General features: G+C 33.2%; 1 long non-coding RNA gene across 1 annotated transcript; it reads right to left on the bottom strand.

Annotated features, from left to right (window-relative positions):
- Window positions 1-1,184: 1,184 nt before the first annotated feature.
- Window positions 1,185-5,071, bottom strand: LOC136227634 (uncharacterized). The gene is made up of 5 exons (XR_010688166.1): window positions 4,850-5,071; window positions 3,996-4,120; window positions 3,378-3,616; window positions 1,988-2,085; window positions 1,185-1,899 (listed from the first exon to the last, which is right to left on the bottom strand). It is a non-coding gene; the product is annotated as an uncharacterized lncRNA (long non-coding RNA).
- Window positions 5,072-22,659: the final 17,588 nt, after the last annotated feature.

Below are 22,659 nucleotides of genomic sequence, written 5' to 3'. Positions count from 1 at the left end.
CCCCTTAACTTATTCAAATTGGTCATTTTACCCGAATGTCCTATTTACTCCCTTAACTCCATAAAAATGGTATTTCTCGCCCCCTTAACTTGTCCAAATTGGCAATTTTACCCCTCTCCAACTCATCGAATGTCTTATTTACCCCCTTAACTCCATAAAAATGGTATTTCTCACCTCTTATGGTCCTATTTACCCCCTTAACTCTATAAAAGTAGTATTTTTTACCCTTTTATAGTGCAAAATTAATAGGATTTATTCAAATGAGTTTGAAAATATATTTTTTAATATCAACTTTTTTATTTTGTTTTAATTTGATAATTATATTGATCCTTCATGTGTTTATTACAATAATATTATATTACAATAATTAGATGATCAAAATTTAACTACCCAAAAAATTGAAAAGAGAAGGAATTAATAAAAGATACAAATAACAAGAACATTAATATAAAGAAGTTAAAAACATTATATTTAAGGATAAGGTACCAAAATAGGTCTGTGGTTTTTGGGAAAGTATCAATTTAGGTTCCACGTATAAAATAGCATCAATATAGGTTTAACATTTAAAAAAGGTATCAATTTAGACTTCGATAACGGATTGCAAAAGGTGAGAAGTACCACTTTCTGGAGTTAAAGGGGTAAATAAGACATTCTATGAGTTGGAAGGGTAAATGGACAAATTGAGAGGGTAAAAAATACCACTTTTATAGAATTATGGGAATAAATAGAACATTCGATGAATTGAAGGGATAAAATGACAAATTTAGACAAATTAAGGAAGCTGAGGAAGCACTAAGCCTTTTCATTTTAATAACTGTATCATTTGAATTCTTTCATAAAAGAATTCTTTCTTTATTAATAACTTATTAATAACTTATTTTGGAAGGCCTGCAAAGCCCAAGATAATGATTCGAGTTGAGTTAAATAAGAGAGTTGTTCAAGTGAGACTTATTTAAATCATCAGTACGTACTTTCTCCAATGAGACTTATTTAAATCATGAGACTTATTAAATCATCAGTACGTACTTTCTCCATTTTTCGAGGCCGGTAATTGGGATGAAGATGAAGATAATATAACAGGAAATGAGGATACTGCACTTATTTGATTTGTCCCCATATATATCCCGTGTGCCCGTGTTCAGAGTATCCAACACTTGTACATCAAATGCCAAGCAATCAAGAACTGTCCTAAATTTAATATCGTTGCAAAATGGCTATGTAAGAGGACATAAGAAATTATTATCAACAAATAACATTAATACAAAATTGCAGCTGAAATTATTATTATTAATAATCCTAATAAGGCTTTTCTCCCTCGTGCTTTATGTCGATTGCTTCATTCAGTTACCTAACATGCTTTGTGTAAGGGCAGACTATTCTTGTAATCATAATATGTAATTGGGGAAAGTGACTCTTATATAGTAAAGAAACATTGTAATAGTTACTTATAAACCTCGACTTGGTATAAGAAACACTATAGCGTGAGTGACACGTCCACTGTGACAGGTCACTCTCCCTATAGTGTTACTTATACCAAGTCGAGGTTTATAGGCAACGACTATTACAATGTTTCATTGCTATACAAGAGTCTCTCTCTCCCCATTACATATTATGATTACAAGAATAGTCCCCCTTACACTTTGCACCTGCCCTCCGCAAGACCTTCCTTGACTTCGAATGCTGACTCTCCATATTCGAGTTTATCTGCCACAGTCTCGCCTTGATTATTGATGGCATTGACATCTATGGATGTATAGCACAGCAAAACGTTCACTATCTGACCGCGTTTGTTTTGCATAATGTTCCAGTTTCATGTGTCCTAATTTTCCAGTTTCAAGCGAAACTTGAATTAATGCGTGCTTTGGTAACAATTGTTGGAAAGAGATCCACCCATTTACCCTGCATAATCAAAAGAAATTTCTTGAATTGAATCCTTGCATATATAATGTAATGAGAACTGGGGTTAATTCTATTCTCACTTACTTACCGAATCTAGGAACATTTCAACCAATGTCATTGCATCTATTGGCACAGTTCCTGAACTCTTGGATGATTCATTGGCTCAAGGTTGAGATCCTTGCTTAGCTGCAAAAAAAATAAAAAAAATCCACTCAAAATCCATTGCCAAGCAACTTGTTTCACCAAAAATCACCATAAAACGTAATAAAGATATGCAAAACATTCATTCAAGTTATTGAAAATTCGTAGGAACCATGTTGAACAAATAGGAATGAGAATGAAGGGGCATGGGTTGAAGAATCATGACCCGAAACATTTCATAAAAAAAAACAAATTAAAGAATTATGACCCAAAACATTTCATACAAGTTTTCAGAAAATCTCGACTTTCGAAACATTTTGGAAACTTAAAACGCTTTGGAATCAAAATTCCTGTGCAGCCTTGGTCTCAGCTAGTGATAATTGCTATGCTTTAATCTTCCATAATAACACAATACATTTTATTCAACTCAAAAACAACAATTAAAATCAAATAGTACTTCAATGTGATAGTGAAATATATATGAGAATTCAAACATCATTTAGCTATCTATAGTGAAGAGCTATGTTACCCGGACACGGATACGGATACGGTATCCGACACGGACACGGGAAACGTCTTTTCTATAACGTGGGAGAAACGTGTAAATATTAAAAATATTGGGGCACATTTACAAATATTAAAAATATATTTTTATATTTGAATTTTTGTAATATAACTAAATAAATACATATAAAAGAAATTATAGCACTCTTATCTAACCATAATTATTAGATACATGAAATATAAATGATGTCAAAAAAACGTTCAGAGAAAAAAAGATAAAACAATGAATTTTCAATGTTTATTTATATCTTCACCAACAAATAGGGATTCTAGCTCCGGTTCATCTAAAGTTTTTCCTCACTGTCTTTTGGTTTACCTAAGATTTATTTGTTGCACATAAAGATCCATATACTCCTTTGGATATTCCTGTTCGTTTTCCCTTCAAATAAGGATCGACCATAATTGCTCTGTTTACCTCTGTTTTTTCTAAAATGAAATGCAATCGTTTTTTGTCTAGGAAACTGGTGTCCCAGAAAGATTCGGGTATCCAACTTTTGAATATTACGGATACGGCCCCGAAACGTAAGTTTCCGGGAGTTTCCGTATCCGAAACGTATCGGATACGTGATACGCGGGCATGTTGAGGTGTCCGTGCTTCATAGGTGAAGAGCAATGAGAAGGAAAGAGGACAAACATTTGCAAGTACTAACAATGCATACCTGAATATATACTTATACAATGCTCAAACAATCATACTTGATGCTTCTACTAAGAAACAAGTGCAAGAAAAGTAGAAAGAAAAATAGAACAGACAAGAGGAAGTAGGAAATTACTCCGTAGACAGGCGGAACTGCAATGACACTGCAATCAGAGATGAGAAGAAATTGGCCGTTCGCATAAACACGAAGTGTTGCAGTGGTATCTCCGTACCTTTTGCTGGTACAACCACACTTAACTTCAATGTAATCACTTTCTTTAGTGTATCTAACCATCTCTTTTATTTCCTCCTCCCCAAATAATGTTTCACTCCCATTTACTTTTCTTTCCATCCCTCCACTTCTACCTTCTGCTTCTGCATTTTTATATATAATACAAATTTCAAATTAGATTAGGCTAACAAACAAATTAAGTAAAATAAAGTAAACTTCTACCTTCTAAATTAAGTATATAAGGTTAGGCAAACTAGTTTCTAATTTTCTCTTTAATTAAATATATTTTTTTGCAACTAAACACTTCAGTGCCTTTTTCAATTTTCGTAGAAAATGTTGCAAGAAAATGGCCCTTATTTTCCATAAGGGTAAAAGACCTCATTAACTCTGCATCATTTTTGTAAATAATTAATGCCATTTTCCTCGGCTAATAGTCCACAAAAGTGTTTGACAATTGAGGTTATGTAAATAACATGCATGCGGAACTGTCCACACATGATTGTGTTTATATGATAAACTTACCAGTTTAAGTGATTTTGGGGATTAAGAGCGAAACTATCTTCTGGTTCTCAGGCAGATGGTCTGAGGCATATATGTCATAAGCCTATCAATTTCAGGAGAATTTGAAGTCTTACCATCTCTTGGCCCTGTCCAATGTGAATAAGTATAGATTTTGTCAAGCTAATTTCACTATACAAGTAAATGAACTTGAAAATTAGCAAATATCTAAGCTAATGGTGATATATATGTAAATAAGGGGTAAATTACATCCATGGCCACTGGATTATACTCATTTTCACGTTGTGGCCACTAAACTAATTCTTCCTGGCATGGCCCTTCAACTTTACACTTTGTTTCACCGGAGACTTTCCGGCAACTGATAAAATCGCATTGAATCTCGGCCATGGGTGTAATTTGAGAATCACTATTTCTGATTTCGAGTTTCTTATCATGAAATTGGATCTTGCACACTTAATTGTCTCCAGATCATGGAGTCTTCCACCGAACGAGAAAACCTTGTTTACATCGCCAGGCTCGCTGAATTCACAAATGCTCATCTATAAATTCACTCTCATCAAAATTCAGAGGATCATATCATATAATCTCTTTTTTTCACCTTAATGAGCCCAAAATTACTTCCTAACATCTAGCACTGAGATGGAATGACTGAAATGATTGTTTAGCCTTCTGATGCGTTTTATTAAGACTTAACTTGGGGGTGTTAAAAGGTTTCTGAGATAAAGGACCATGCCAAATAATAACCTAACCTAGGTTCTCTTCTTTAATTTTCAATTTGCCAGATCCAAATAGTAATGATCACAGAATTCGATTAAACCATAAAATCCAATAAAGCAAAAGTACACAGATTTACTTACCCAGAAGTAGCTGCCCCGATTTACCCGGATTTTCGGGTGATTTTGTATGGGTTCATGACTATCAGTTGATCGTCGACTTAATCGCAATCGCAATCGCATCTATCAACAGCACAGCAAGTTTACACAGATCTCCGGCGAGATGGAGGGGTGGCTATCGCACGACGGAGAAGACACACCCCTCAAAACTTCTTCCGATACAAACGAGTGAGGTAGGTCTTGAATTTGTAGTGTAAGAACAGAGTGACACCTCATCCTTGATCTGTCAAACTTATCCGATTTTCATTTTTTTATTTCTCTAATATTTAAAATCTATTCATTACTAATTATTATGTTAATTACACTGCAGTGGATGCAAAGAGAATTTATAAGAAGTGTATTTTTTGTAGATTTAAAAAAATTAGATGAGTTTTTTCTTTAAAAAAATAAAAATAAATGAGTTAATGAACTTTTATTATCTTTATATCATAAGTACTATATTAACACATTATTTATTATCAATTATTAATTATTACCTCATTAATTAAAGTAATAAAATAAAGTATGAGTTATAAAAAAATAAAAAAATACTAAACGAAGGAAATCCAAAAATCACAAATAAACCTATATATAAAACATGATATATAGTATTTCATCATTATATTCATTGGTCACCGAAAATCTAAGACTTCCTTTACTTGATTATGTATTAGTTTTGTTCTTAATCTTATAATTTAGTTCTTACTTCAAATAATATAAATTTATAATTTTTTCCTTATTTCATTAAGAGATTCAGATTTATTTAAGAGCGGTTTCCATTGATAAATTGTACTAATAGATTTTTTTCAAAAATTGAGAGAATTTAGACTTTGATAACTCCAATTGAAGAAATCGGATGGAAATAGAAGAGGCATAAACAACTGAAATCGGGAAAAGCAAATGTCCCAGAAATTATAGGAAATCGTTATGTTTCCGAAGGTAATTATTCAATTTTTTTCATGTGTAGTAGTTATTTTGTTATTAATTGTGTTGTTTCACATATCTTGCTGTCTTATCTATGTTTTCTTTTTATTTGTCTTTTTTTTCAAAATGACTAAATAAATATTTGTATATTTTCATTCTTTTTTAGTATAAGTTACTAGGCATAGACGGAACCAAGGAGGGGTTAGGGGGGCTCGAGCCCCGGCAGGCGGCCGGAGAATTGAGAATTTTTTTTTTAGTAATGGTGTCTGGTAATATTTTGGAAAGAATTATATTGACTCTATGTAGTATTATTTCAATGTTTAAAGGTAGATGAGATGATTAATGATACTTACTTTTATTTGAGAGGTCTTATGTTCGACTCCCTTCAACCTTATTTTTTCTAAAAAGTTTTTATTTATTTATATTTTATTTTTCAATAATTATAAAAACATGTTACCATTATTAATTAATTTAAATGGACTCTTTATTTTTATTTTGATAACACTTTTGAATTCATTTTTAATATGTCTTTATCATTAAAAAAAGTAGACATATTTAATATTCATTTTTATTATGTCTTTACCATTAAATAAAAATAAACATGTTTAATTTTCTATTAGTTCAATGCTAGTTTTCAAAAAAAATGATAACATTGTTACAGTTTTAATGCATTGCAGGCTTAAAAAAATTTACCCAGCCCTAACGGGCTAAACTTTGAAAATTTACCATCAACCACATAGTTACTTTTTGACGTTTTAAATTTTTTTTTACTGATATGTTTGAGTCTCTGGTCATCCGGGGTCCTGGTTCCGCCACTGTTGCTAGGTGTAATCGTTTCGATTGTTAACTCTAACTAAAATATGGATTTTCGGCTTTATATGAACTCAATTGTTATGTTTAATTGGATTTAGATTAATTTTTCAAATTTAGAACCTGATGAAGTCTACTGATTTTTTTTTAGTTTGGGTTTATCTAACTCATATGGACTGCATTTTTTATTTTTATACATTGGTACGAACATATATAAAATTTCACATAATAGTTGTTTATTGAAGTTGAAGACATATTGAAGAAAAAAATTAAAGAGGTATTGAAACATTATACTTACAATGAAATTTATTACAATTATAAATCATGTTTTGTCATAATTACCATTCTAAGTTTTTTTTTTGTCATTTTCAGTGATGAATTCTATATCTATATTATCTATTATATATATAAAGTGTGGAACAAAAGTAACACATGCCGTGATATTAGAGCACTTAAGGAGGTAAAAGTCTAATGTGTCAATTTCACGAAATTCTGATTTTTTTAACTTTATTTATTTTTAATCTTTCTTTTATTCAGTATCAATAGATGTGAAGTTTAAAATCAAATTCCTCCATATCCCTGATTTTTTGGCAATTTTATAGCTCCCAAATCCCATCCTTTTATATTTCAAATTCCTCCCTTTTTCACGTGATAAATCCCTATCTATCTCAAATTATAAGTTGTTACGTCTCTCTCACACCCACATCAAATCATCAAAATTCGATCAGCTGAAGGAATACATCGCACTTTCATCTCACCCTCCTCTCTAGCTGGTATTTTATTTTCTATTTTTCTCATTTTCCCCATCAATCTTTACTTTGAATCGTTTCCATAATCTGTGTTCCTTTTTTCTTTTAATCAAGGTTATTGTCTTTCATGAGATGAATAAGGCTGCAGATATACTTATAGCTGCTCTTTCACTGGTAATCATCTCAATTTCTTTCTCTTTGTTTTTCTTTTTCCTTTTTCACATGGATAAAATGATTTGATATGCGATGCTATTTTGTAATATAATCAATTGGAAATATGTAGATTGCGTTTTTGGTAGAACTTAATTGATGGTATTTTAAGAATAGATGTTTGATTTGCAAATAGTGTACTTCTGATTTTTTGCAGTCAAGATACCATAATTTGAAGCATATCAACCTTGAATTTGCACAAGATATTGAAGACATTCATCTAGAGCAATGTGAGTAAAGGATCATATCCTTTCAAAAGTCATATGAGGGTTGGCTCTAGTAGTTCTTTGCAGCATTCAAGTGTTTGCTAGAGCAATATATGTCTTCCCTCTTTGCTTCATCAGGTTCATGACAAATAAAAGCCTTGAAGCTTGAGTTTCTTTGTTCTATAACAACAGAAACATTTGTTTCGTCTACCTTGAAAGAGTTTCAGGTGTATATCTCTTTCGCTATTGTTTGTTTGATAGTTAAATGGGTTGGTGTCTATTTTTTTGGAAGTTTGACTCCATTTCTCTTCATTCTTTAGAAAGTTAGTGGCATATTTTTAAAAAAAAAATACAGTAAAATTTATTTGTTGTGTATGCATTTATGTGTGTAATTATCATCCAGTCAATAGGAAACGCTAAGAAAGAAAAATTGCTATAATAGGAGAGTTCACCCTTTTTCAACTAAGAAAGCATGGAAGTTATAGTTGGTAAAATTATGATGTTAAGAGAAAATTAATATTTTGTTTATCTTTGCCAAATCACATTGATAGGATTGAGATAGCTTTAAGCTGGACATAAGTTTTCGCCAACTCCGGAAAGTGCTGGAATAGTGGTATAAGGATTGACGATTTGCTGGTTATTGGAAAACTTAAGCCAGAAAATTTGTTGTATAGAGAAAATTGGGATTGTCAATGTTTGGAAAAAACGCCAGATTTGTGATGTTTGTTAGATAACTCTTGAATAAAATTGTTATATAATTAATATATGGTGTAAAACATTTTAACAGAACCAATTTCGTTTATATTTTAATGAAATCTCCCAAGAGTAATGATAATTGATAATTGATAATATAATATCATATTATTGGATATTCTGATTATGAGTGTTGAAATTAGTAATTTAAAGTACAAAAAGTTAATGTTTATTTCTTAATAAAATATTTTATGAATATACTATAACAGAAAACTAGAAAATATAAAATGCAACTTGTACGTTGATTAAATATTATAATATCTCGGTTATTTTTTATTTATTTTTGGATAAAAATCAAATTTAACACTGATTTTTTTTAAAGATGCTAATGTTTTTTTTTAAAGTGCAGATTTAACCTTAACATATATGAAATTGTGCAAATTTAACAGATTTTTTTTAACTGTGTTAGTAATATATTAAATATCTTAAACATAATTGATGTTTGGAATATCCGATGTGATACTTAAATAACAGTCAAATAATGTAGGATTAAAATTGTTTTTACTTGAAAATGTTAATGGTGCAAATTTAACAGATTTTTTTAACTGTGTTAGTAATACATTAAATATCTTAAACATAATTGATGTTTGAAATATCCGATGTGATACTTAAATATCAGTTAAATAATGTAGCATTAAAATTGATTTTACTTGAAAATGTTAGGATTAAATCTGATCATTTTGTATTTTAAGGTTAAATCTGCACTTCAACGAAAATGTTAGAACCACATTTGGCCCTTATCCCTTTTTTCAAGAAAATAATATCAGAGTTATTAAAACGTTATTGAAAATTCAAAACTATATTTGCCTAATATAGTAAAATCATGTAACCCGTGTATTGCACAAGCTTAAATCTAGTATATAATAATGGAAGAAGAGAAATTAATTAGGAGAGTTTTAGATGCTTTTTTTTATTAATTGTCAAAATAGTAATAAAAGAAAATTATAAATATTATGACTAACCTAATATATATTTAATAGATATAATAAAATAACTTACAAAATATCCCAACGAAAAAGGATCCATTCAAATTTCATTCATTTAACTTTAATAAATAACATTAAAACTAATATTAGTAAAAAAAAATTATATTTATATTTAATAGATATAATAAATAATTTACAAAATATCACCAAAAAAAAATTATAGAACGACAAAAAAATATGTAAGGATCCATTCAAATTTCCTTGATTTAACTTTAATAAATAACATTAAAATCAATGTAACTGAATTTTTTATAACACATTGACAAAAAAAAAATGTAAGATCCATTCAAATTCCATTCATTTAACTTTAATAAATAGCATGAAAACCAACGTAATTGAAAAAAAATTATATTTATATTTAATAGATATAATAAAAATAACTTACAAAATATACCAATGAAAACAAATTATATAATGATTTCAAAAAAATAACAAATTATATAACGATAAAAAATATGTAAGGATCCATTCAAATTCCATTAATTTAACTTTAATAAATAACATTAAAACCAATAGAACTAAAAAAAAATTATAACACATTTAATTTTTTTTTTTTTTTAAAAGACATGTTTATTTCAAATTTATGGATTTATCAAAGATTTTTGAAAGCATGAGAAAAAGAATTTTGAGGAGAGCTAAAATTTGATTGAAAAACATCGACACAAAGTGTAGTAAATATTTTAAAATTGCAAGATTATATAGAAAAAGTATTATGCAAGAATGGAAAGGAAGAACTCGTGCAAACATGTTACACAGCCAATAAATTTATTTATAATCTGTAAATTTCAATTATTTTAAAACAAATATTAATATCACTATATGTGAATGATATAAAATTTAAAAAATATTAAAATATTGTGCAAAAAAACTATCCACCCACGCAACGCGCGGACATAATACTAGTATTTATTAATTATAACGTTGAAATTTTCGTAAATCAAAATAAAAATTAGAATAAAAAATTTGATAGAAATTTAAGGATGATTTATTAAATTTATGTTTTGTTAAATTTATAATTATTTACTAGTTTTTGATCTATGGGATGTGTCATATATAAATATTAAAAAGTTGTAATTTAATTATTAAAATTAATGACATAAAAGTGTTACTGTTTTATATTATATAGATATGTGGAGAATTAGAGAGAATTTAGAGATTAATCTAAATTATGTAAAACTCTTAAATATAATATGAATAAATAATATTTTTATAAATAAGTATAATAATATAATTAAAATTAATTTTTTATATTTTATATTTTTATCAGTAAAAAATGAGGAAGTGACACCTTAACTCAATCGTTACTTTTTTATATTATATATAGATTTTTGTTAAAGGAAATAGGACTGTAAATGAGCCGAGTCGCTCATGAGCTGCTTGGTGGTCGATTCGATAAAAGATCGGCTCGACTCGGCTCAATTTATAAACGAACTGCTCGTGAACACGGTTTACGAGTCGAACTTGAGCATGATAAAGTTCGGCTCGAAAGCTCGTAAGCAGGTTCGATTATAAGTTGTGAACAAGTTTATAATCAAACTCGATTATAATATTCACGAACAACATTGGTTTAAAGTTTTTCTGAATCATCGTCACATCACTTCATACTTTCATCACATTCACTTCTCCTCTCTCCATACCTCTTTTTATTTCCGCCTCTCACTTTTTCACATTATTTTTTATTTAATGATTAAAAGAGGTTTTCAATGTTTATGTATGTAAAATTGTATTATTTTATTTGTTAAATATGTTATTATTTTATTTGATATTATTTGGTTCATGAACAAAATAAACCAGTAAGACATTATAAATTACCCAATCTGGTTTAGGTTGCTTTTTTAGATCTATAGGTGTTGAAATTAAAGAAATTGAATGATGCTTTTAAGCTAAAATTATGGATAATTATAGAAATTGTATAATTATATAAAGATGATTAATTAAGTGATTTACTAAACCCAGCCCTAATTTTACACTTCTAGCCCCGTGAATAGACCGAAATACCCTTTGCACTAAATTTCAAAAAACTCAAAACCTCTCAAGAAGCCGAAACGATTTTTGCTCAAATCCGGACAAATTAGTGAGCCGAATCATGGATGGTGATAGAAACCGTAAAGGAAAAGCTAAAATGGTACGATTTACCGCTTTATTTCATTGATTTATGGATCGTTTTGGATCTGTTATGATGTTTAAAAATTTCGGCCGGAATCGCAGTTGGGCGTATGAACATCACGTCCGATCTGCGGTTCGGGCGTATGAGTATCACGCCCGACTAGTGGTTCGGGCGTGATAGCCACATGCCCGAACCAATGGTAGGGCGTGATGCTCATACGCCCTAACCACTGATAGGGCATGATGTGCATACGCCCGACCAATGGTTCGGGCGTGATACTCATACGCCCCCTTTTTTAATAAAAATTAATATTTTTTAAAATTTTAGTAAATTTAGTGTAATTTTAGTTTAATTATAGTAAACATTTTAGTAATTTAGTGTAATTTTAGTATAATTTAGTATAAATTGAGAATAACTATATTATAATTTTATTAGTTTAGTAGTATTTTAGCATAATTTTATAAATTTAGTATAATTTACATTATTTACAATTTTATTAATTTAGTGTAATTTTTTTTTGTAGACGGAGCGGCCTACTAGGGGTGGGAAATCCATCCCGTCATCTGCTCGTCGTCTAGATATGGACGACGAGGATGATACACCACGGCATACGAGATTGCGTGGTATAGATATTTCTGGTCGTAGGCGGAGAGGGGCTGCGACGGAGCAGTTGAGGAGGGGCCGATTGCGGATCAGGCCGATATTCATGGCTCAGAGGGGGCGACTGATTTTGATGACAGAGAGCCCGATGGCGATTCTTTTTAGGACTACCTGGATGTGGTTGCCCGGGCAGTGCGACAGTCCGCTGTTGCACATGATCGCGAGGTTGAGGAGAGCGGTGAGAAGCCGACCCCGGGGAGACAGCCGACCCAGCGCGTAGGAGGTCGTTTTGCGAGTACATGTAATTTTTAGTATAATTTTAGTATAATTTAGTATTTTTTAGTATAATTTAGTATAATTTTAGTATAATTTAGTATTTTTTTAGTATAATTTTAGTATAATTTAGTATAATTTAGTATTTTTTAGTATAATTTAGTATAATTTAGTATAATTTTAGTATAATTTAGTATTTTTTAGTATAATTTTAGTATAATTTAGTATTTTTTATTATAATTTAGTATAATTTAGTATTTTTTTAGTATAATTTTAGTATAATTTTAGTATAATTTAGTATAATTTAGTATAATTTTAGTCTAATTTAGTATAATTTAGTATAATTTAGTATTTTTTAGTATAATTTAGTATAATCTAGTATAATTTTGTATAATTTAGTATTTTTTAGTATAATTTAGTATAATCTAGTATAATTTTGTATAATCTAGTATAATTTAGTATAATTTAATATACTCTAGTATAATTTTGTATAATCTAGTATAATCTAGTATAATTTAGTATAATTTAGTATTTTTTTAGTATAATTTAGTATAATCTAGTATAATTTTATAAAGGTCATTTATATGAAGATCACAAATAATAATGGTATTATTATTTTATCAATTTTGATAATTTAATTATTAATATATCAAAAGTGTTAATTTTTATTTTGTAAATATCAGATTAACATTTTGAAAAGGTTAATTGGTGAATGGGCAGCGAGAAGTTATACTTCCTTTAACTGCCACTATTCTTTAACATGACATAATTAAAATTATTGATTGAAAAAACTGTAAATAAGTTTTAAAATTTGAATTTCCATGTAAATCTCCCATTTTATAATTATCAGGGACAAGCAAACGTCCCAAAGATAGTGAGGACGAGAGTTGAGTAGTTACTGCACCGGTTGCTGGTGGTCCCGTTGATGGTTCCGTGATTCCTAGTTTTCTAAGACATGTTGCCTCACGGATGTTGGGAGGAGAGATTCGGTCGTTTCTGACATGCTACAACAGATCATCAGCATGCCGAGATTTGTGTCAGTGGTTTTCTGGTGCGTCACCTGAGGTAAGAATAATATAGTGTGTCAACATTTATTATAATTCGTATTTTTAACTATAAACATACAAAACATTTTGTAAGTGTATAAATTGTATATGTGTCATTTTACAGCTGAGGGAGATGATCGAGAGGACTGGTTTGTCTCACCTTCCACGTGCCATGTTCAGGAACCTCGACACTCCGCTATTGACTGCGTTCGTGGAGCGGTGGCAGCCCGATACGAACTCCTTCCACATACCGTTCGGTGAGATGACTATCCAGCTGCATGATGTGTGGCAGATTCTTCGGATCCCGATCGACGGTCCGATGGTGCCCGAGTCTCCCACTACTGACTCGCTTCATGCCATGTGCATGATGATGTTTGGGGTGAGTCAGGCTGAGCTTCTGTTGCCGACTAGTCATTTATGGGGAGGTGGAGGTGTATTTGTTGGGGCTGTACAGGGGCTTCTCGCCGAGGGTAGGGATGACGCTACTTGGGCCACAGCGTGGATGTGGCTTATGCTTGGATCCACTCTGTTTGTTGACAAGAGTGGAGATAGGATTAGGTCGGCCCATCTTCATGAGGTTTACAGCGGTGTCAGCGGGGCAGCTGGACTATCATGGGGGTCTGCCACACTAGCCATGTTGTACCGGTAGCTGGGGATAGCGAGCAGAGGACACTGCTCAGGTATATGCGGATGTTTGACCCTACTGCAGGCATGGATATATGAGTATTTTCTGGTTTTCCGGCCGCATAGAGGAGCTCACCTGATCCCAACTGACCATGCTCGTGCACTGAGATGGGAGGTCGGGGTACCAGGCAAGACGACCGCCCGACTAGATACCTTTCGGGGGCAGCTGGATCGTATGACGGCGGCAGAGGTATTTTATAAAATTTTAGAATTTATTTAATTATTATTTATAGTATATTATTTTTTTATTGAGTATTACTTTTTTCCAGGTGACGTGGTTGCCTTATGGTCCTGTCGCTGATGATGATCGGCTTCGAGTGTCCTACGCCGGTTGGATACGGTGTAGAGACATCGTCGAGCCGTATATGCCCGACCGAGCACTGCGACAGGTCAGATATACTCAGCCTATCCCAGCTGAGCATATTAGACCTGATAAAGCAGTACGACCATGGAAGTCGTTATCGTACAGGCTCACGCATTCCTTAGTCACAGTTGAGGACACCTGGCGGAGATTTCCATCGGCTCGGGGCATTGATCAGAGGAGATGCCGACCAGTTGGATACGATCCCACTGCTTGTGATCCTGCTTATATGGATTGGTATATGCAATATTCGCATCCCCATCTCCTTCATGCACCACAGGCTGGACCGGTACAGCATGCTCGCGCCAACAGCGAATTTGTAAGTTTATTATTATTTAGTATTAGTTTATATGTGTTTAATTTTTAATATTTATTTATTACTTTTTTTTTTTGCAGTGGGTTAGCTGGTTGTGGCGTGTCACCCAACTATCGGCTACCCACCGATCTGACGAGGATGTTCCACGCATTAAGAGGGAGATGGATGAGTTTATGGATGCGTGGCGTCGGACGAGCTGATTTTTTATTGTACACATTCATACATTTAAACACTTTTTGTTGTAGATATTAAATTTACTCTATTACGTTTATAAATGTTTATGTTTATTAATGTTTATTTTAATTTTTATGTTTTTAAATTTTTTTTGTTAAGTACATTTATGTAGTTACGGGCTTAACGGACTATTTACGGGTTTAACGGCCTATTTACGGGATACATAAGCTATTTTTTTTGCTCTCTCGATACACGGGCGTGTGAAGATCACGCCTTCCCGTGTGGTCGGGCGTGATAGCCCTACGCCTCACCGTGTGGTCGGACGTGATAGTTCCACGTCCGACCACACGGTGAGGTGTAGGGCTATCACGCCCGACCACACGGGAAGGCGTGATCTTTATACGCCCCACCATGAGGTGAGGCGTGATGTCCATACGCCCGTGCATCGAGAGAGAAAAAAAAAATAGCTTTTTCCACCCCAAAACCTATGAAAGGGTAATTTCGTCCTTCCACGGGGCTAGGGGTGGGAAATTGGGGCTGGGTTTAACAACACCCTTAATTAATGGTACGTGATTTGTATGGGTCCAAGACTTTGAATCTGAGAAAAAAAACCCAGACAAATTTTATGGAATTTTTTGTATGGATTCAAGACTTGAATATAAAAATTACATAACAAATCCACCTTCGACCATTAAAAGATCCACCTCTGGCCAACAGAAGTTCCTTTTCTTTGCTGATGAATAAGGAAACCGCCTCCGACAAGCAAAAGCTTTTCCTACAATTTTCCAATCCAAGTGTTGTAATTGTAGAAAATAAGAATTTACCGGGTGTTGGAACTGGCCGATGATGATTTTGTAAGAAGGAAACATCAAATACGGTGGCTGAAGGTCTCTAATTAGAGAGAGAAGTCAAATAACTTTTTAATTATTAAATTTTAACTCAAATGTCATATGTTTGACGTACCTTATAATTTCTCCTCTAAGGTGTTAGCAGATATTTAGAGATGTATTTCCGACTTTGGGTTCTTTGATTCCTTTCACGTGGAGGAAATGGAAGCTCACGCTATTCTTAAAACAACTTTGCCATTAGTTATATGTTTTGCCTGATAATAAATAAAAGCTAACGACAATCACTTGTACATGTTGGATTATATTTTGAAAATCTTTATTTATGACAAGAAAATAAAATAAAAAACTGTACTCAAAATATAATTTTTTTTATAATAATGTTTATATATCATTTTATTAGGTTAAAAAGTACAAATACATTATAAAAATAGCGAGGAAGAAAACTTTACATAAATATAGGCTAAAGCCTAATACAAAATTCATAAAGGAAAGAAATAGACTACAATAAATAAATATATAGTTTTCAAGAAATTTTTTAATAATATTGATTGAATATTCATTATATTAGTTATACGTTTAAATAAATTTATTTAAGATTTTCTAAGTATAAAATTGTTTGAGTTGATAAAATTGTAAATATATATATTGATAATAAATTATTTGTTTGTTTATCTTTCATTACTATATATATATATATATATATATATATATATCAAAAATAAATAAAAAATTATGTACATTGCACCGATCAAAATCTAGTTATTTATTATACACGAGAAAAATTGATCATATTGATAGTTTAAAGGTAAAATTTAGATTCTCAATAAAGAGTAAAATTTAGATTCTCAATAAGGGTAAAATTGATCATATTGTCTATTTTTAATAACTAAAAAATCGAGTGAGTTAATCCTCTCCCATCGAAACTGCTTTCTTCTTCACATAAATGCTTTCTTCTTCATCTCTTCCATTTTTGTGACGCAACCTTGTTTCTCCACCAAATTCATCAATTGATATCTTTTGTTAATTGAGTATCCTTTTCTTCGAGTTGTAGTTTTGTTGTGGGTAGAGTTTTTGGGAAAAGAAGGAGAGATAGAAGGAAAAAGAAGAAGCTAAAAGGAGAAGAAGATTGCTGATTGTATTTCTTTTGATGCCTTTCCACAGATTACAATGACAGCTAAATATAGCCGTTTACATCACCATGACCAGACACACGTCATTCTTCTCTCTCTCTCTTGTAACTAACTAATAACAAACTTAATAAAGACAAAACGAGCCAAACACAGTGGCTTAAAGCATAAAATGCAAACATGGCATTATTTAACTAAAACGCTTAAAATAACTGATAAAATGCAGCATTAATTTCTGATTTCACCACACATCGTTCCACTCCTCTTAAGACCCTTCCTCGAGATTAAACTCAGGATACCTTTTCTGTAATTCATAAGCAAATTCCCAAGTCGCATTGTCAGCTTCTTCTCCCATCCACTGAATCAATAATTTAGTTGCAGCTTGGTGTCCACGTTTTACCATCCTTCTATCCAGTATTTTCAAAGGCATTGGCAATGGAATTGGATCCTCTGGCAGATCAGTTGTTGTTACTTGACCAACAACAAGCTTCTTTTTGAGTTGTGACACACGGAAAACTGGGTGGATTGTGGAATGTGAAGGAAGCTGTAGTTTATAGGCTACATGTCCTATTTTGTCTTCAACTCGATAAGGACCATAGTATAATGGTGAAAGCTTTTGGTTTCCTCTGTGCACTACACTTTGTTGTCTGTAAGGCTGCAACTTAACATAAACCATATCACCAATGTCAAGTGACCTCTCAGTCCTGTTTCCATCTGCTTGTTGTTTCATCCTGTGTTGAGCCTTGTTCAATTGCTGTTTCATTACCCCTAAGGCCATTTCCCTATCTTTAAGTAGTTGATCCACTGACTCTATCTTGGAATCTCCACTGAAATAAGGAATATGGATAGGAGGTTGAACCCCATAGACCACTTCAAAAGGAGTAAGTTGTGTAGAGGTGTGGTATGTGGTGTTGTACCACCATTCAGCCAATGGCAACCAGTTTTCCCACTGGCTAGGATGTTCATGCGACATGCATCTTAAGTAGGTCTCAAGGCATCTGTTGACCACTTCTGTCTGACCATCAGATTGTGGGTGATAAGCAGATGAATGAGCTGTTTCCACTCCCTGCAAATTAAAAAACTCCTCCTAAAAGGAACTCACAAACACTAGATCCCTGTCACTTACCATTGTGGTTGGCAGCCCATGCAGTTTATAAATGTGTTTCAGAAACATCTTAGCCACAGATTGAGTTGTGTATGGATGGCTTAAGCTCAAGAAGTGAGCATACTTGCTGAGCCTATCTACCACTACCATAATTACTGTCTTACCATTGGATTGAGGGAGCCCTTCAATGAAATCTATACTGATGTCTGTCCAGATCCCCTCAGGAATTGGCAGAGGCTGCAGCAGACCAGAAGGCTTAATTGGTTCATACTTGCATGATTGACAAACACTGCAAGCCCTGATGTAATTCCTCACATCCTTCTCCATGCCTTTCCAGTAAAACAGCATGTGCATTCTTCTATAGGTGGCTTGCATGCCAGAATGTCCTCCCAAAGCTGTATCATGCATTAATTGGATCAATTTCAATCGTAGGCCCGATTTACTTCCCACCACTAACTTTCCTTTTCTCCTGAGTAAAGATCCCTCCCATGTGTAAGGGCCTTCCAATTATTGACCAGTACTAAGCTCATGTATTATTGCTTGTAGAGTAGGATCCTCATTCCAACTTTCCTCAATCTCAGGCATCAAACTTGCAGCTGGAGTTGAGATGGACAAGGCAGCCAGTTCAGCAACATGCAATCTAGAAAGAACATCAGCAGCAATGTTTTCCTTCCCTTGCTTGTATGTAATTTCGAAGTAATAACCAAAGAGTTTGGCTATGTATTTCTGTTGGTGAGCTGTTGTGATTCGTTGTTCCAGTAAAAACTTCCTATGATCTGTCTTAATTAAGAACCTTTTGTGACTTAGGTAATGATCCCACTTCTTGACAACATGTACTACAGCCAGCAGCTCTTTTTCATATACAGATAATCCCTGGTGCCTTGGAGCTAATGCTTTACTGATGTAAGCAATAGGGTGCCCCTCCTGCATCAAAACTGCACCAATGCCTATATCACAGGCATCAGTCTCCACCACAAATTGCTTGTCTGGTGCAGGTAAGGCCAAAACTGGAGCAGAGGTCAAGGCTTGCTTCAGCACTTCAAAAGCTGCAGTAGCTGCATCATTCCACACAAATTGATCTTTTTTGAGGAGATCAGTAAGGGCCTTGCTCTTCACTCCATACTGATGTATAAACCTTCTATAGTACCCTGCCAAACCCAAAAACCCTCTTAGCTGCTTTAGGTTGACTGGAATAGGCCACTTAAGCACTGCTTCAATCTTCTTTGGATCTGTTGACACTCTTCCTTTATGTATGATGTGCCCCAAGTATTCTACATAAGAGCTGCCAAAAGAACACTTGCTTTTCTTCGCTAATAATTTGTTAGCTCTAAGAACTTCAAAAACAGCTTGGAGATGAATTAAGTGAGTCTCCATATCAGGACTATATACTAAGATGTCATCAAAGAAGACCAGGACAAACTTCCTTAAAAATGGTTTAAACAACTCATTCATTAGACTTTGAAAAGTAGAGGGAGCATTTGTTAAGCCAAATGGCATGACAATAAACTCATAATGACCCTCATGAGTCCTAAAAGCAGTTTTATGGATATCTAAGGGATGCATTCTTATTTGGTAATAACCAGAAGTAAGGTCTATTTTAGAGAAAACCCCAGCACTGTGCAGTTCATCAAAAAGCTCCTCAATTATGGGAGTAGGAAACCTGTCTTTTATGGTTTTGCTGTTAAGCTCCCTATAATCTATGCACATCCTCCAAGTGTAGTCTTTTTTCTTGACAAGGACAACTGGAGAGGAATAGGGACTGACACTATGTTGAATGGTTCCATTGTCTAGCAGTTCCTGGACCATTTTTTCAACCACATATTTCTGAAGAGGAGAGTGTTTGTAAGGCCTGATGTTGACTGAGGTAGAGCCCTCAATCAAGGGAATTTTGTGATCATGAGATCTCTAGGGAGGCAAAGCAGTAATCTTATCAAACAGGAACCTATATTCTTCTAAAAGAGGTTCAAGGACTGCAGGAATGTCTGAAGTTGGTAATTGACAGGAAGGAATGTGTTGAATTTGGGCTAGGAAAGCAACATGACCATGGTTTAGCATTTTGAGGACATTTTGCTCAGAAACAAATTTGCTAGTTGTGTGAGACAGACCTTGTAAGGTATGAGGGATAGAATTAATGATGAATGACATAGATAGAGAATGAAAATTCCATTGAATGTTCCCTAAGGTAGCTAACCATTGGACTCCTAAAACCATTTCACAACCCCCAAGTGACATAATAAGGAAATCTGCTATGAATTTATACCCCTGCATGGTCCAAGTAAAATTTTCACAAATATAGCTACACTTCACAACTTGACCATTAGCTACAGTAATATTAATAGGTGGAATAGACTTAAGCATGCATCCCAACCCTTTACCAACAGTGTGGTCCAATACATTATAAGTGCTTCCAGAATCAATAAGGATGTGTATCACATGCTTTTTATATGCTCCCTATAATCTCATGGTTTGAAGAGATGCATCCTGCAAGCCTCCCATTGCATATAAGGAAATAATAGGCCCCTCCTCTTGCTGAACTTCTTCATTGGTTTGATTGATGGATTCAAATTCCTCCTCAGGACACTCCTGAACCATAATCATGTGCATATACTCTTTTTTTACATTGATGTCCAGGTGCAAACTTCTCATCACACCAGAAACATAAATTTTTCGCTCTCTTATCAGCTAGTTCAGCCTCTGTCAATCTCCTGGGGCGAGTTGAATTGGGTTGATTAGGTTTGTGTGTGCTTGATGCTGGAGGGAAAGTAGATTTTGGGATAGCTGGTGTAGGTAATAGAGGTAATTTAGAGTTTGGTTGCGGATTTGGTGCGATTTGAGGCATAGTATAGTTAGTTTGGGGTTTATTAGCGAAGGTTTTTCCTGGTTTAATAGCACTAAGATAAGCATCCTGAATCCTGGATAATGCATAAGCTTGCTGTAATGTCTTAGGCCCTTGCATCAAAACTGGGTACCCAACTTCATCCTTAAGGCCACTCAAATAACAACTTAGCACATTTTCTTCAGATAGATTCACTTTATGAGCACATGTATCAAAAGCCTCAATATATTCTAAAAGAGTACCTGTATGAGTAAGGCGTTTCAGATCTGACATTGGATCTTCATAAGCTCGTTCTCCAAATCTATTTTTGAGAGCTAGTACGTATTCGCCCCATTCTGGATCACCAGTGTCTCCTCGATTCTTTAAGTAAGATTGATGCCATTCCAAGGCCTTGTCAGATAGATGTAAAGAAGCCAATCGCACCTTAGTTGTAGTGGGAGTGTTGTCAATTTGAAAGAAACGCTCGCAGCGAAATAACCATCCATTCAGGTCTCCACCGTCAAACTTAGGAAATTCTATTTTTGCAAACCTTGTTGCCAGCTGATAAGCGTTTTCTGGAGTTGGCCCTCGATTGTAGCCATTTGAAGAACCATGTGATGTATTAACTGGCGATTCTGGCATCATCGCTTTAATGGTGATGAGAAGCTCGCTGAGAGTTAGCTCCTGCTTCTTACTCTGCTCAGTAAGCATATCCTGAACCATTTTTCTGACATTTTCTTCCATTTTTTTGAATTCATTAACTCGTGTTCCTTCTGCCATGGATTTGGATGTGATGGGAGATTGGAGGTCTGCAGAATCGACGTTCTGATACCAAATGTTGTGGGTAGAGTTTTTGGGAAAAGAAGGAGAGATAGAAGGAAAAAGAAGAAGCTAAAAGGAGAAGAAGATTGCTGATTGTATTTCTTTTGATGCCTTTCCACAGATTACAATGACAGCTAAATATAGCCGTTTACATCACAATGACCAGACACGCGTCATTCTTCTCTCTCTCTCTTGTAACTAACTAATAACAAACTTAATAAAGATAAAACGAGCCAAACGCAGTGGCTTAAAGCATAAAACGCAAACATGGCATTATTTAACTAAAACGCTTAAAATAACTGATAAAACACAGGATTTCTGATTTCACCACACATCAAGTTTTTATTTAAGGAGGAAGAAGAAATATTGTCTTTTTTTTTTCTCCTTGTACCGTTTTTCTTTTCTTTATTCTGTAATTTCTTTGTTTTTGGATTTCATATATTTTACCGGATCTTTTAATCCGTTTGAATTGCATCTGTTGTTTATTATTTTTTCATTTGTAACGTTCTTTGATTTAGAAAGAACAGAAATGATAGATCATATATATAGATCACTACATTATCTATGTGGTTGTAAAAAGAAAAAGAAATGACAAGAATTTAAATGATGAAGATTGAATTTTAAAATTTATCTGTTTTTTTTTATTATTATTTTTATTCATTTACTTCCCTGTATGTTTTATTCCCTACTTTTTCTATTCTACTTGCACTTTTCTTTCATAACAAAAAAAAAAAAAAAAACTAAAAAGTCAAACACTAAGGCCGTGTTTGATAAGCCACTTAATGGCTTAAATTAAAATATTAAACACTTATTTATTTTAAGTGCGTTTGATAACAATTATTTTTCCACCACTTAAATTAATAAATTAAGTTAAAAAGC

Source organism: Euphorbia lathyris, chromosome 4 (genome assembly GCF_963576675.1).
Source record: "Euphorbia lathyris chromosome 4, ddEupLath1.1, whole genome shotgun sequence".
In the NCBI taxonomy this organism is placed as follows: domain Eukaryota; kingdom Viridiplantae; phylum Streptophyta; class Magnoliopsida; order Malpighiales; family Euphorbiaceae; genus Euphorbia; species Euphorbia lathyris.
The sequence above is the reverse complement of the archived record's forward strand: the minus strand, read 5'-3'. Positions and strand labels throughout refer to the sequence as shown.